Here is a 12,458-nt window from a genome sequence, read left to right on the forward strand (position 1 = left end):
GTCTTCCAACGAAGCTCCCGTGCGGGACGCCAGGAAGGGGAAGGTGCCTCGGACCGAGTCATCCCTCGAGCGGATCAATCGCTAGTTCTCTGAGGCAATTCTGCAAGATCCACTTCCAAAGCATTACGCCCCCCTAGCGATCGGAGAGTACAACGGCACAACCGACCCGGACGACCACCTCGGTAAGTTCGACAACGTCGCCACTCTACATCAATACACCGATGGAGTTAAATGCAGGGTCTTCCTCACCACCCTGTCCGGCTCCGCACAACGCTGGTTTCGGAGGTTGTCGGACGGATCGGTACGGAGCTTCAAGGACTTCCGAGCAGCGTTTCTCCACCACTTTGCCAGCAGCCGACGCTACCAGAAAACCAGTAGCAGTGTAACACCCATAGGATCCCTAGCAATTTTATGAATTTTACCATGATTAAGATAGGCCTTATGTGGATTTTTTTCAAAATAAAAGAAAAATAGAACCAAAAAGAGGCAAGACCAAGGTTTGAACCTTGGACCCAACGTCGCCTCTCTACATCAATACACCGACGGAGTTAAATGCAGGGTCTTCCTCACGACCCTGTCCGGCTCCGCACAACGTTGGTTTCGGAGGTTGCCGGACGGATCGGTACGGAGCTTCAAGGACTTCCGAGCGGCGTTTCTCCACCACTTTGCAAGCAGCCGACGCTATCAGAAAACCAGCATCAGTGTAACACCCATAGGATCCCTAGCAATTTTATGAATTTTACCATGATTAAGATAGGTCTTATGTGGATTTTTTCAAAATAAAAGAAAAATAGAACCAAAAAGAGGCATGACCAAGGTTTAAACCTTGGACCTTGTGTTAGATGCATGTATGTGATAACCAGTAGCCCCAGCAGGAGTGTGCTGTTAGGAAAAGAAGGGGAATTGTAGTTAAGGTGAAGGTCTTTCATTTAGAAGGAGACCTAGAAGGAAAAGTTGGAGTTGCCTTCTTCCTCCCTAATGGAAAAAGATGAATTGCCTTCTTCCTTCATTCAACATAAATAAGAAAAAGGGAAAGAGAGCTTCATTTTCTTCTCTTTTCTTCCTTCCTTCTTCTCTCCACCGAAAAATCAAAGTCTCACCCTCACCATTGCCGAAACCAAGCCAAAGAAATTCTTCTAGGAAAAAGTTTCAAGAAGCAAAGGGTATTCTCTTAGAAAATTTAAGCGAGAGGATGTAAGTATTCCCTCACCTGCAGTACAATAGTTCTCGTACGCTTTATGTTTAAACGTTGTTTGAAAAACTTAGGGATTTCCTTGCAAGTTTCAGCCAAGATAAGGAGTTGTGGTCACTTATGGTTGTCAAGTTTACAATTTATGCTTCATGTTGTAACAAAAAGTCTAGAACATCACTCTTGAGGTTTCGGCCAAGATGGAATACAAGGCTTAGAGTAAAATTTTAAGACCTAATCATGCTTGTTTATGCTCCTTCATGATGTATGATCTATTATATGTTGTTAGTTAAGTTTTCATGCTGCATGTTGTATAAACAAAACCTAGAACCTTACCTTAGGTTTCGGCCAAGGATGAACATAAGGCTTAGAGCAAGGTTTTGAAATCTAATCATGCTTGTTTATGCTCCTTCATGATGTATGATCTATTATATGTTGTTAGTTAAGTTTTCATGCTACATGTTGTATAAACAAAACCTAGAACCTTACCTTAGGTTTCGGCCAAGGATGAACATAAGGCTTAGAGCAAGGTTTTGAAATCTAATCATGCTTATTTATGCTCCTTCATGATGTATGATCTATTATATGTTGTTAGTTAAGTTTTCATGCTACATGTTGTATAAACAAAACTTAGAACCTTACCTTAGGTTTCGGCCAAGGATGAACATAAGGCTTAGAGCAAGGTTTTGAAATCTAATCAAGCTTGTTTATGCTCATTTACGATGTATGAACTATTATATGTTGTTAGTTAAGTTTTCATGCTACATGTTATATAAACAAATCATAGAACCTGTTGGTTAAACCTAGGAAAATGTACTGGTTCCACTGTATAAAAATTTTTGTATAAGTGTCGAACATTTCCTTAAATAACCTATTGTGTTCTTTAGAAGTTAAATAAGGAATCGCAGACGGAACTTAACATCATTGATTCCAAATTTAACTTATCTGTTCTTAATGGTTTAGATTTGAATCGCAAGCGGAACTTAACACTATTGATTCAAATCTACCTAGGTTATTAATTCCATAAATATTAATTTCCAAAATTGGCTTCCAGGATTGCATGGCGAGGCACATGGCCTTCTTGGATATGGGAGCAACCACCACCGCCTAGGCAAAGCCTTTTAAGGAAAGCTAATATTTATTTCCTTAAATAACTCTAGGTTAACCAAAAGGAACAATCGAATCACAAGTTCGAAAAGAAGAAAACACAAACTCGAAAAACTAGATCTAATTGCCTCTTGTATTTAGAATTCTTACAAAGAGTAAAACTAGCATTATGCGGAAAACAATTGCTAATTATACCTTCTCTTTGTATGCTAATGACCTCGAGATCTTCTGTCGTATTCCTCGCCTCGCCTTGGACGTCGTGTGGGCGACGATCCTCCAAGATGAACACCACCCAAAAGCTTCCTCCTTCTTCTTCTAAAATCTTGCCACCACCACCACCAAGGAGAAGAGAGCAAAGGGAGAGGAAGAAGGGAGAGGGCCGGCCACACCAAGAGATCACCCAAGCAAAAGAATAAGAGTTGTGTCTCATGAAGCCCCCTCACCCCTTCTTTTATATTACTTGCCCAAGGCAAATAAGGAAAAACCTTTTACAAAAAATAAAATCATCCAAGAGTTTTCCCTTTTCCCTTTTTTATTTTTCCTTTTCTTTCCTCTTGATTGAATCAATCACCAATCAATGGTTATGATCAATCCTATTTGGTTTAGGATTGAATTTGGTTTAATCCTATTGGCTGGCCCTTGCTTGGGCACCAAGCAAGGTGGCCGACCACAATTAAAAGGAAAGGAAAAATAATTTTTAAAAATTTTACAAGAAGAAATCCTCTTATAAAATTTACAAGCTCTCTTTCCTAAAGTATGAGTTAAAAAAAAGGAAAGTTTCTAAAAATTAAAATCATATTTTAAAATTTAAAAACTCTCTTATAAAATTTCCTTTTTTAACATGGTGATAGAAAATTTAAATTTTAAAACTTCTTTTCCTTTTTTTTCTAAACCATGAGGATAGTTAAAAAAGGAAAGTTTTAAAATCTTTTAAACTCTCTATTTAAACATGTGGCCTAATTCAAATAAGGAAAGTTTTAAAAATTAAAATCTCTCTTTTAAAACTTATAGTTTTCTACAAAGAGAAGATTTTAAAAATTCAAAACAACCCTCCCTTTTTGAATTATTATGGTCGGCCCCTACAAGCTTGGTCACCAAGCTATAGGGCCAGCCCCTTTCAAGAGGATGTGGCCGGCCATTGCTTGGTCACCAAGCAATGGTCCAGCCCCTTCTTGGACACCATGAAGAGCCTTACATTTAGATGGACTTGAGGCTATAATGAGGCTACGACAGGGACCTAGAGGAGAAATTGGTTTTGGCCTTCTGATGAGCTTGAGTATCCCGTGTTCGCCCCGAACACACAACTCAAGTTCATCGATAATAACTCATTCCACTAGAGAGTTATTACCGCACTACCGCACCAATCCCAAATTACATTATGGGCTCCTTCTTATCATGAGTGTGTTAGTCTTCCTGTATTTAAGATTACGAAAGTCCACTAATTAAGTAAGTTACTGACAACTCACTTAATTAATATCTAGCTCCAAGAGTAGTACCACTCAACTTTATTGTCATGTTGGACTAGGTCCACCTGCAGGGTTTAATATGGCAATCCTTATGAGCTCCTCTTGGGGGCATTCTCAACCTAGATAACTAGGACACAGATTCCTTCTATAATCAACAACACACACTATAAGTAATATCATTTCCCAACTTATCGGGCATATTGATTTATCGAGCTAAACCTCACCCTTTGATAAGTCAAAGAAATAAATATTAAATATATGTGTTTGTTATTATATTAGGATTAAGAGTACACACTTCCATAATAACTAAGGTTTAGTTCTTTTACTAAGTCAGTACAAAAAGAACTTACCTAAATGATCCTACTCAATACACTTAAAGTGTATCAGTGTAATTTATTAGTCAAGATAAACTAATACTTAATTACACTACGACTATATTGATGAGTTGTTCCTTTCCATCTTAGTCGTGAGCAACTGTTTATAATTTATAGAGAGCCGACAACATTATCTTCTGAGTGTGACACCACACTCCATGTTATCTACTATATAAATTAATTGAACAATTACATTTAACAAATAAATGCAGAAAATGACCAATGTGATTCTTTTATTTCAACAAATAAATGTTTACAAAAGCTAGGCTTTTAGTATACACTCTAACAGAACCTTACCTTAGGTTTCGGCCATGGATGAACATAAGGCTTAGAGCAAGGTTTTGAAATCTAATCATGCTTGTTTATGCTCCTTCATGATGTATGATCTATTATATGTTGTTAGTTAAGTTTTCATGCTACATGTTGTATAAACAAAACCTAGAACCTTACCTTAGGTTTTGGCCAAGGATGAACATAAGGCTTAGAGCAAGGTTTTGAAATCTAATAACGCTTGTTTATGCTCATTCATGATGTATGAACTATTATATGTTGTTAGTTAAGTTTTCATGCTACATGTTGTATAAACAAAACTTAGAACCTTACCTTAGGTTTCGGCCAAGGATGAACATAAAGCTTAGAGCAAGGTTTTGAAATCTAATCATGTTTGTTTATGCTCGTTCATGATGTATGATCTATTATATGTTGTTAGTTAAGTTTTCATGCTACATGTTGTATAAACAAAACTTAGAACCTTACCTTAGGTTTCGACCAAGGATGAACATAAGGCTTAGAACAAGGTTTTGAAATCTAATCATGCTTGTTTATTCTCCTTCATGATGTATGATCTATTATATGTTGTTAGTTAAGTTTTCATGCTGCATGTTGTATAAACAAAACCTAGAACCTTACCTTAGGTTTCGGCCAAGGATGAAGATAAGGCTTAGAGCAAGGTTTTGAAATCTAATCATGCTTGTTTATGCTCCATCATGATGTATGATCCCTTGTCTATGGTTAGTTTAAGTTTTCATGCTTTTTGTGGTAGTCAAAGTTTAAGATCCTTACCTTTAGGGTTCGGCCAAGATTAAATGGAAGGTTTAGGGAAAAGTTTTGAACCTAACTATGCATGTTTATGTTTTCTCTAAGGAATGCTATGTGTTATGTGCACTTTATGCTACTATGTTATGCAAGGCTTATGTATGATGAAAAGCCTAAGAGATGCTTCCCTTAAGTTGGGACTAAGAGCACTCTTCATGATATGACAAGAATATGATATGTCATGATAGGACAAGAACATGATATGCTATGATATGAAACATGATATGTTATTTTACTTTGTATGGCTTGTATCAAGGATGGGCTCCTAAGTTTCCCCAAGGTCGATGGTCTATAAAACGGGCCTAGTAAAAGGGATGGGCTCCTAAGTTGCCCCTAGGTCGATGGTCTATGAAACGGGCCTAGTTCCTAGTAGGTTCAAGATTTGCTACCTTGGATCTACTTAGGATGCGCGCATTTATGTATGTATGTGGTACAAAGCCGGGCCCTCATGATGAGATTATGTTTAAGTATTTATATGATATATATGTTTTCAAAAGACATCTTGCATATACTCATTCATGATGCATGTTTTCAAAGGACATCTTGCATATGCTTATTCATGCTAAATGTTTTCCCTTATGTTTTAGTAAGATGTTCCTTTTTGAAAAATAAGTTTATGATGCCTAGATGATCATGTTACTACTTTGTGTATGAACTCTCACATGCTATGTTATGATTTACTTACATAAGTATGACTCTACTTTATGCTAGTATGCATATTTATATCTAGATGTTGGTTAAATGAACATGTTACCACTTTATGTTTAGATGCATGATTCATGTTTTGTGAGTAGGAAAGAATCTTACTAAGCCTATGTGCTTATAGTTTAATTTCCCTTGTACTGCAGATAAAGGAAAGGAATGGTTAAATTAAAAGGGAGTAGCAGGAAGAGCAAGAATACGTGTGGCAGTGGCATGGTGGAATAAATCTTCTTAATGTTTCTATGTTCTAAAACTTTACGTATGATGGATGATATTTATTGATGTCTACTCACTATGAACTTATGTTTTGATGATCTCTGATAGTATGCTTATTTCAAGTAAAATGCTATGCATTATGTAGTAAGTAGTAGATGTTAGATGAAGTTATGAATGTTAACATGACACTACAAGAAAAATCCTCATAGACATCGGTGGAACAACAATGGTTTTAAGCAAAAATCGATGTCTTTGAGTATTTTACACCGGTTTTTCCAAAAATCGGTGTCTATGAGCGCAAATTTTCGCTCATAGACATCAATTTTTTAGCTGATGTTTATGAGCACCTTTTTTCATTAATAGACATCAATTTTAACCGCGGTTTTTAAAACCCGATGTCTATGAACCAAAATTCTAGCGGACTTTCTTAGCGCGCTTTCTTTTGGGCTTCTCCTCGCCCACCATAAATCAAAACCCTAATCCTCCGCATCCTCCTTTTAGGAGTTACCATTTGAAAGACGAGCAATGGATCTCTCGACGACGACGTGGACGGCGACAGTCGTCGACGCTGTCACGGTCTACTGGTTTGTGTGGGTGGTGGGCTCAGCGGAAGTGAAAGGCAAGCGGGCAGTGAACCTTAAGATGGGATCGATCATGCGGGATAAGGTGCAGGACAAGTACAAGCAGTACTGGTCCTTCTTTCTCTGCTCCAAGGAGGGCCTAGCACCATTACTATATTAGTGAAGTGAGAGCTAGATCCCCTTGTTTCCCCAATCCGATCACCATCCGAACTCCTAGGGTTCGACGTCTGGCGGCTCCTTCTTGTTCCGGCGGCCTCTCCGGCCCTTCCTCTCCCCCGCGTATCTTCCATTCTTGATGTAGGACAAGGCGTCCGCGGAGGACGGCGAGAAGGAGACTTTTTCGAAGAAGTCGCGCCACTGCGAAGCCGAGATGCCCCTTACTGATTCCAAGGAAGACTCTTTCCTCTTTCCCGTGGAGGAGATCATCTAGTACCCTCTTTCGGGATACGTCGCTCCCTCTTCTATCAGCTTCAACCCCGAGGGGCGCTTGATCTCCTATCTCTTCAGCCCCGATGGTACCCTCCACCGTAAAGTCTTCGCCTTTAACATTGGCTCACGGCAGCAGGAGCTTGTGTTTTGCCCGCCTGATGGAGGCGGCCTCAATGAGAGTAATCTCTCGGCTAAAGAGAAGCTGAGGAGAGAGAGATCAAGGGAGAGGGGATTGGGAGTCACGAGGTACGAGTGGAAATCGAGGTCGACGCCCTCTTCTTGCTCCTCTCCAGGGAAGCCCACTATCATGGTGCCATTGTCAAATGGGGTCTGTACTCTGCCCTATTTCCTGATTTAATGAGCAAGTGTTGACATTCATCTAATAGGTCAATTGTATTTGAAGCAATTTCTGTTTTGAACATTAAAATGCTTCATCACAAGTAGCTATTCTACGTGCCTTTCTACCTGTTGATCTTAAACTTTCTTCTTTGATTATGATATATTAAGTGATCGCTATCTGTTTCATCAGGTATATTTCCAGGAAATATCAGGCTCAGAGCCAGAGCTCAAGCTTACATGTTGTGCTGGCTCACCAATTATTGACCCGCATTTGTCACCAGATGGAAGCATGCTTGCATATGTCAGGGATGATGAACTCCATGTTTTAAACCCGTCTGGTGGGGAGCCTAAACAATTAATTTTTGGAGCAATTGCAAATAGAAAGGTGGGATTCATTTCTTGTTTAATGTGTTGCAGATTGATTATAGTTTTTGTAACTTGGAAATTCTTTGTCATGTGCTAGTGGTATGTATCCCTTACTATCGTCTTTTTTGTTCTGATAACTTCCAATACTTGGGGTTGTCTTCTAACTTGACATAACTGTTGGGACGAGTTACCGTCTCGTAAGCTAAATAATCGGTGGTAAAGGTTACTTGGAGAATATTATAATTTTATGTTGAGTCTTCAAGTTCTCTCCTGTTTATTATGTAGCTTGGTTGTCTCATCATAAAATGTAGCAGGTCACTGGAACCTATTGGTATACTCATGTATACCATAGCGCCGTCCCAGGCTGTTTGGGGAGTATTAGAGCAGCAACACAATAAGAAGGTTGAGGCGACCATAGAGGAGGTATGCGAACACATTGCACTCAGATGTGCTGGCTAGCTGTTGGCAATGAAATCTAAGCTATTTAAATCTATGTTTTAGATTGTTATTCATACTAGCATGTTGTATCACTCTTTGCTTATTCCTTTGGTGTAGTATCAACTTAAAATATGAGAATAATCTTTAAGCTCAATCACAATTCAAGATTTAGCAGCATTTTGAAGAAGATGGTGTTTCAATATTGCTCTAAAAGGTGATATTAGTAATTCTTAATTTAATATTCTCCTATATTGTAATATTATTTTAATGGTGATTGTCTGAGCCTTTGGCTAGGTGTTGGGTTGTGGGTCAATCGCCTGCTATCTGGAACCATATTTTAGTACCTTATGTTTCGACATATTATTTCTATCAGGCATAATGTTAGTACCAAATAAATATTTATGTTATGCTTGTTTATACAAGACGTGCATGCGAGTTCAGCTTGCTTTATGCTTTAAGCTTGAAAGCCTATCCGAAAAACTTTTTCTATTATGATGTTACTTATAAGCAATTCATGTTTACAAAGATTTCATGATGAAGATTACTTAAATGATTATTTGTATTATATGCAGTACTGGATAAACTTGAATTGGTTTGAACCTTTTGATGTGATTAACAATTCAATTTTAATTATTGTTCCTATTTCCTGTGTTTGTAAGAATTCTATTATAATGCTTATTCCTATTTTCTACATTTGGATCCTCTGTATGAGTATGTTTTCCTTCGTAAATCAGTAGTCTTAACTCTTATTAGTTCACTTTTATTAATCTCTTATTAATTCTTTAGTACTCTTTCATATTATCCCATTTTCTAAGAAGACAATAACAGTTTTGGTTTGTAGAAGAATAGGACACATTGCTAGCAGATTGTTCTAATACAAGTTGAGTTTCTGATCTTATCTGTTTAAATAAAAATCTTCTCTTCCTATTTCATTTTGTTCTTTTGAAAATTTATTATGTCAATATAAGTAGAATCTTTTTGAGTGTCTGAGTTTATCTATTTTAATAAAAATCTTCTCTTCCTATTAGCTAATTCTGTTACTTGCTAGTGATTAACTTATCTACTATTTGCTTTACTCTCACATGTGAGAGTCAGTTCTTTTCTTACATGTTTATTTATATCAAATATTTAAGTTTATTTTATTTGTAACAAGTACTCTCTTTTTTCCTGTGTTTAGGAAAGTAAAAGTGAGGATGATGGTCTTGACATGGGTGATGATGATGATGTTGAGGAACCTGAAAATGAACCATAGGTTGTTAGGAAAGAACCAACCATTGAGAAACCTGCTCCTGTTTTAGCACCACCCAAAGATGTTGAAAGGCAACTATCAAAGAAGGAGCTTTAGAAAAAGGAAATGGCAGAGTTGGATGCACTTCTACATGAAATGGGCATTGCAAATAAAGATAGTAATACTGTACAAAATGAGACAGCTGGTAATGTCTTCTTTCACATAATTAGTTTATTTTTGATAGATAGTAAATTTTAATTCACTTGAGTTGCTTCATATATATGAAGCGACTGTTTAATGTGTGTTGAATTTGTTTATCCTTGTTATGCAGACAAGAAGCAACTGGAGCAAAGTAGTGAAGGGGAGAAGAAAGAAAGTGTTGGTGCTCCTTCAGAGAACAGAATCTTAAAGAAGAAGAAATCCAAGAAAGAAAAATCATCAAAGGAATAGGAGGAGAATGATCAGAATCAGGAGAAAGGAGACATTGAAGCTGAAGTGGCAGATGCATCTGCAGTTGACGTAAAGGAAAGGATAAAGAAGGTGGCTTCCATGAGGAAGAAGAAATCAAGCAAAGAGATGGATGCCGAACAGTTGAATAAAAGGGCTTCTTACTTAAGCAGTAAGTTAATTGATACCTCAACTGGCCAATTGTAAGAAGAATATTTGTGTAATTTGTGGATACGGATTTAATGTGTACAATATCTATTATCTTTTTATGTTGTAAGAATAATATTTGTGCTGGTTACATGGATATTGACTTGTTTGTATAATATCGGGTTTTCACTGTTTTGGAAATTGAATCCGTGTCATTAAACAATACTGATATTACATCGGTTTTCCACCCCTGCTAAAACTGGTGTCATTAACTAATATTACATCGGTTTTACACCGTTGCTGAAACAGTGTCATTAAGTGATACTACACCGGTTCATAACCGATTCGAAAACTGGTGTCGTTAAGTGATAGTACACTGGTTTTAACCCGATGTCTAAAATGGCAGACCTTTTACATCGCCTTTATAGACATCGGTCAAAAATGTAATAGACAGCGGTGGAAAACCGATGTCTATGAGGGTTTTTGTTGTAGTGTGATATGTTGGATATATGATCCTATGATAATGAGCATGTTTCTATGACAACATGATTGTATGCTTAAGTTAGTTTAATTTGTTTCAAAAAAACATTATTTACTTCCACTGCCATGTATGTATGTTTGCAAGTAACCCCCGTCCTTTCGCTCCCTTCCCGAGTGGCGGGGAAGGGCGGGGTGTTACAGTTTGGTATCAGAGCAGGTTCTGCCTTCCCACTACACACACATCAAGCCTTCATCCTGCCGCTCCAAGTAAGAATTTATATGCCATCTTTATGCCTATTTTATTTTTTTATGTATGATAAGAAATCTAGGTATGATAACATGCTTACTCTATTCTTTTAAGTATGATAAGGAATGTTATAATCTAAGTATGCATGAAGGTAGGGTAGGAATAATGATAACTTATGATTAAGCTTTGTTGAGAATAATAATGGCCTTATGCTAGCCTGGTTAGGAATAATGATAACTTATGCTAGCCTTGTTGTCATTTATGAAGATAAGCATGGCTAGAAGGCGCAATACCAGAGCCGATGAGACGGTACCCCCACCTGATCTGATGCATGTAGTCACCAAACTTCAGCGTCAGGTTACGGAACAGCAGCTAGTGATTAATGCTCTGATGAATCAGCAGGGGAATCCTGTTACCCCACCAGGGAATCAGAACACGATGCCAGTCATACCTACAGTTGTGCCAGTACCACCGACACCAGTACCACCCGTGGGCCCTGCCCTAGGGATCAGACAGGAGGCATACCTGATTCAGTGGCAGAGACTGAAGCCGGAAGCCTTCTCTGGTAATTGTGAACCATGGGACGCTCAAACCTGGTTCAAGACTGTGGAAAGCATAGTAGAACTATTGTACTGGCCAGAGCATGAGAAAGTCAAGTGTGCATCATTCTGCCTTATTGGAGATGCCAGAATGTGGTGGGACCGAGTTAAAGCAAAAAAGACAAGTGAACCAAATGATATGGATGGATTTTGAAGCTGAGTTCTTTGAAGAATTCTTCCATATGCGTGTTACCAACAAACACTACGACGAGTTCACCGAATTGCGGCAAGGTGACCTGTCAGTTAATGAAGCTATGAAAAGATTCAACCGACTAGCACGCCTATGTCCAGAGTTGGTCAGTACGGAAAGAGAAAGGGTCAGACTCATGCTGAAGATGCTCAAACCTGAAATAGCTCTAAACGTGACTGGAGGAGTTAATAGACCGTAGACCGTAGAAGAGCTAATCAATAGTGCCCTGATAACCGAACATTACTTGAAGGCAATGAACGAGGGAAAGAGTCAAGCCCAACCAAGAGGACAGAAACCTCAAAATACCAGAGCCAGCTGGAAAGAAAACCACAGTGGCAAGAGAAAGCAATGGAACGACTCTAAGGGTGGTCCAAAAAGCAAGCAACCCATGTTTCCTCAGTGTATCACATGTGGGAAGAAGCACCCAGGGATATGCCGGATAGGCACAAATAAGTGCTACAACTGTGGATTGGAAGGACATATGGCCAAAAACTACCCTACTCAGGTTCAGACACCTCCTCAGTAGTATGTCCAAAATCGAGGTGCTCCCTCACAGCTACACCTAATACAAGCTGCGATAGAAGGCCCTCAGATAAGCCAAGGGAGATTGGAAGCTCCGCCAGTTACGACGAATGCCAGGATCTTCTCCCTCACCAAGGAAGATATGGCGAAAGATTCTACAATTGTCACAGGTCAGATATTTATTTTCAGTCAGCATGCTACTGTATTATTTGATACTGGGGCAACGCACTCGTTCGTCTCTACACTTTTCATAAGAAAGATAGACATGCCACCTCAAGCCTTAGATTTCAAGTTCT

The 12,458-nt window shown here is 38.5% G+C and overlaps 1 long non-coding RNA gene across 1 annotated transcript; it reads left to right on the top strand.

Moving 5' to 3' along the window:
* Window positions 1-9,630: 9,630 nt before the first annotated feature.
* Window positions 9,631-9,982, top strand: LOC122021876. Its single transcript, XR_006122678.1, has 2 exons — window positions 9,631-9,735; window positions 9,862-9,982. It is a non-coding gene; the product is annotated as an uncharacterized LOC122021876 (long non-coding RNA).
* The last annotated feature ends 2,476 nt before the right edge of the window (window positions 9,983-12,458 follow it).

Source organism: Zingiber officinale, chromosome 9A, assembly GCF_018446385.1.
Source record: "Zingiber officinale cultivar Zhangliang chromosome 9A, Zo_v1.1, whole genome shotgun sequence".
Taxonomy (NCBI): Eukaryota; Viridiplantae; Streptophyta; class Magnoliopsida; order Zingiberales; family Zingiberaceae; genus Zingiber; species Zingiber officinale.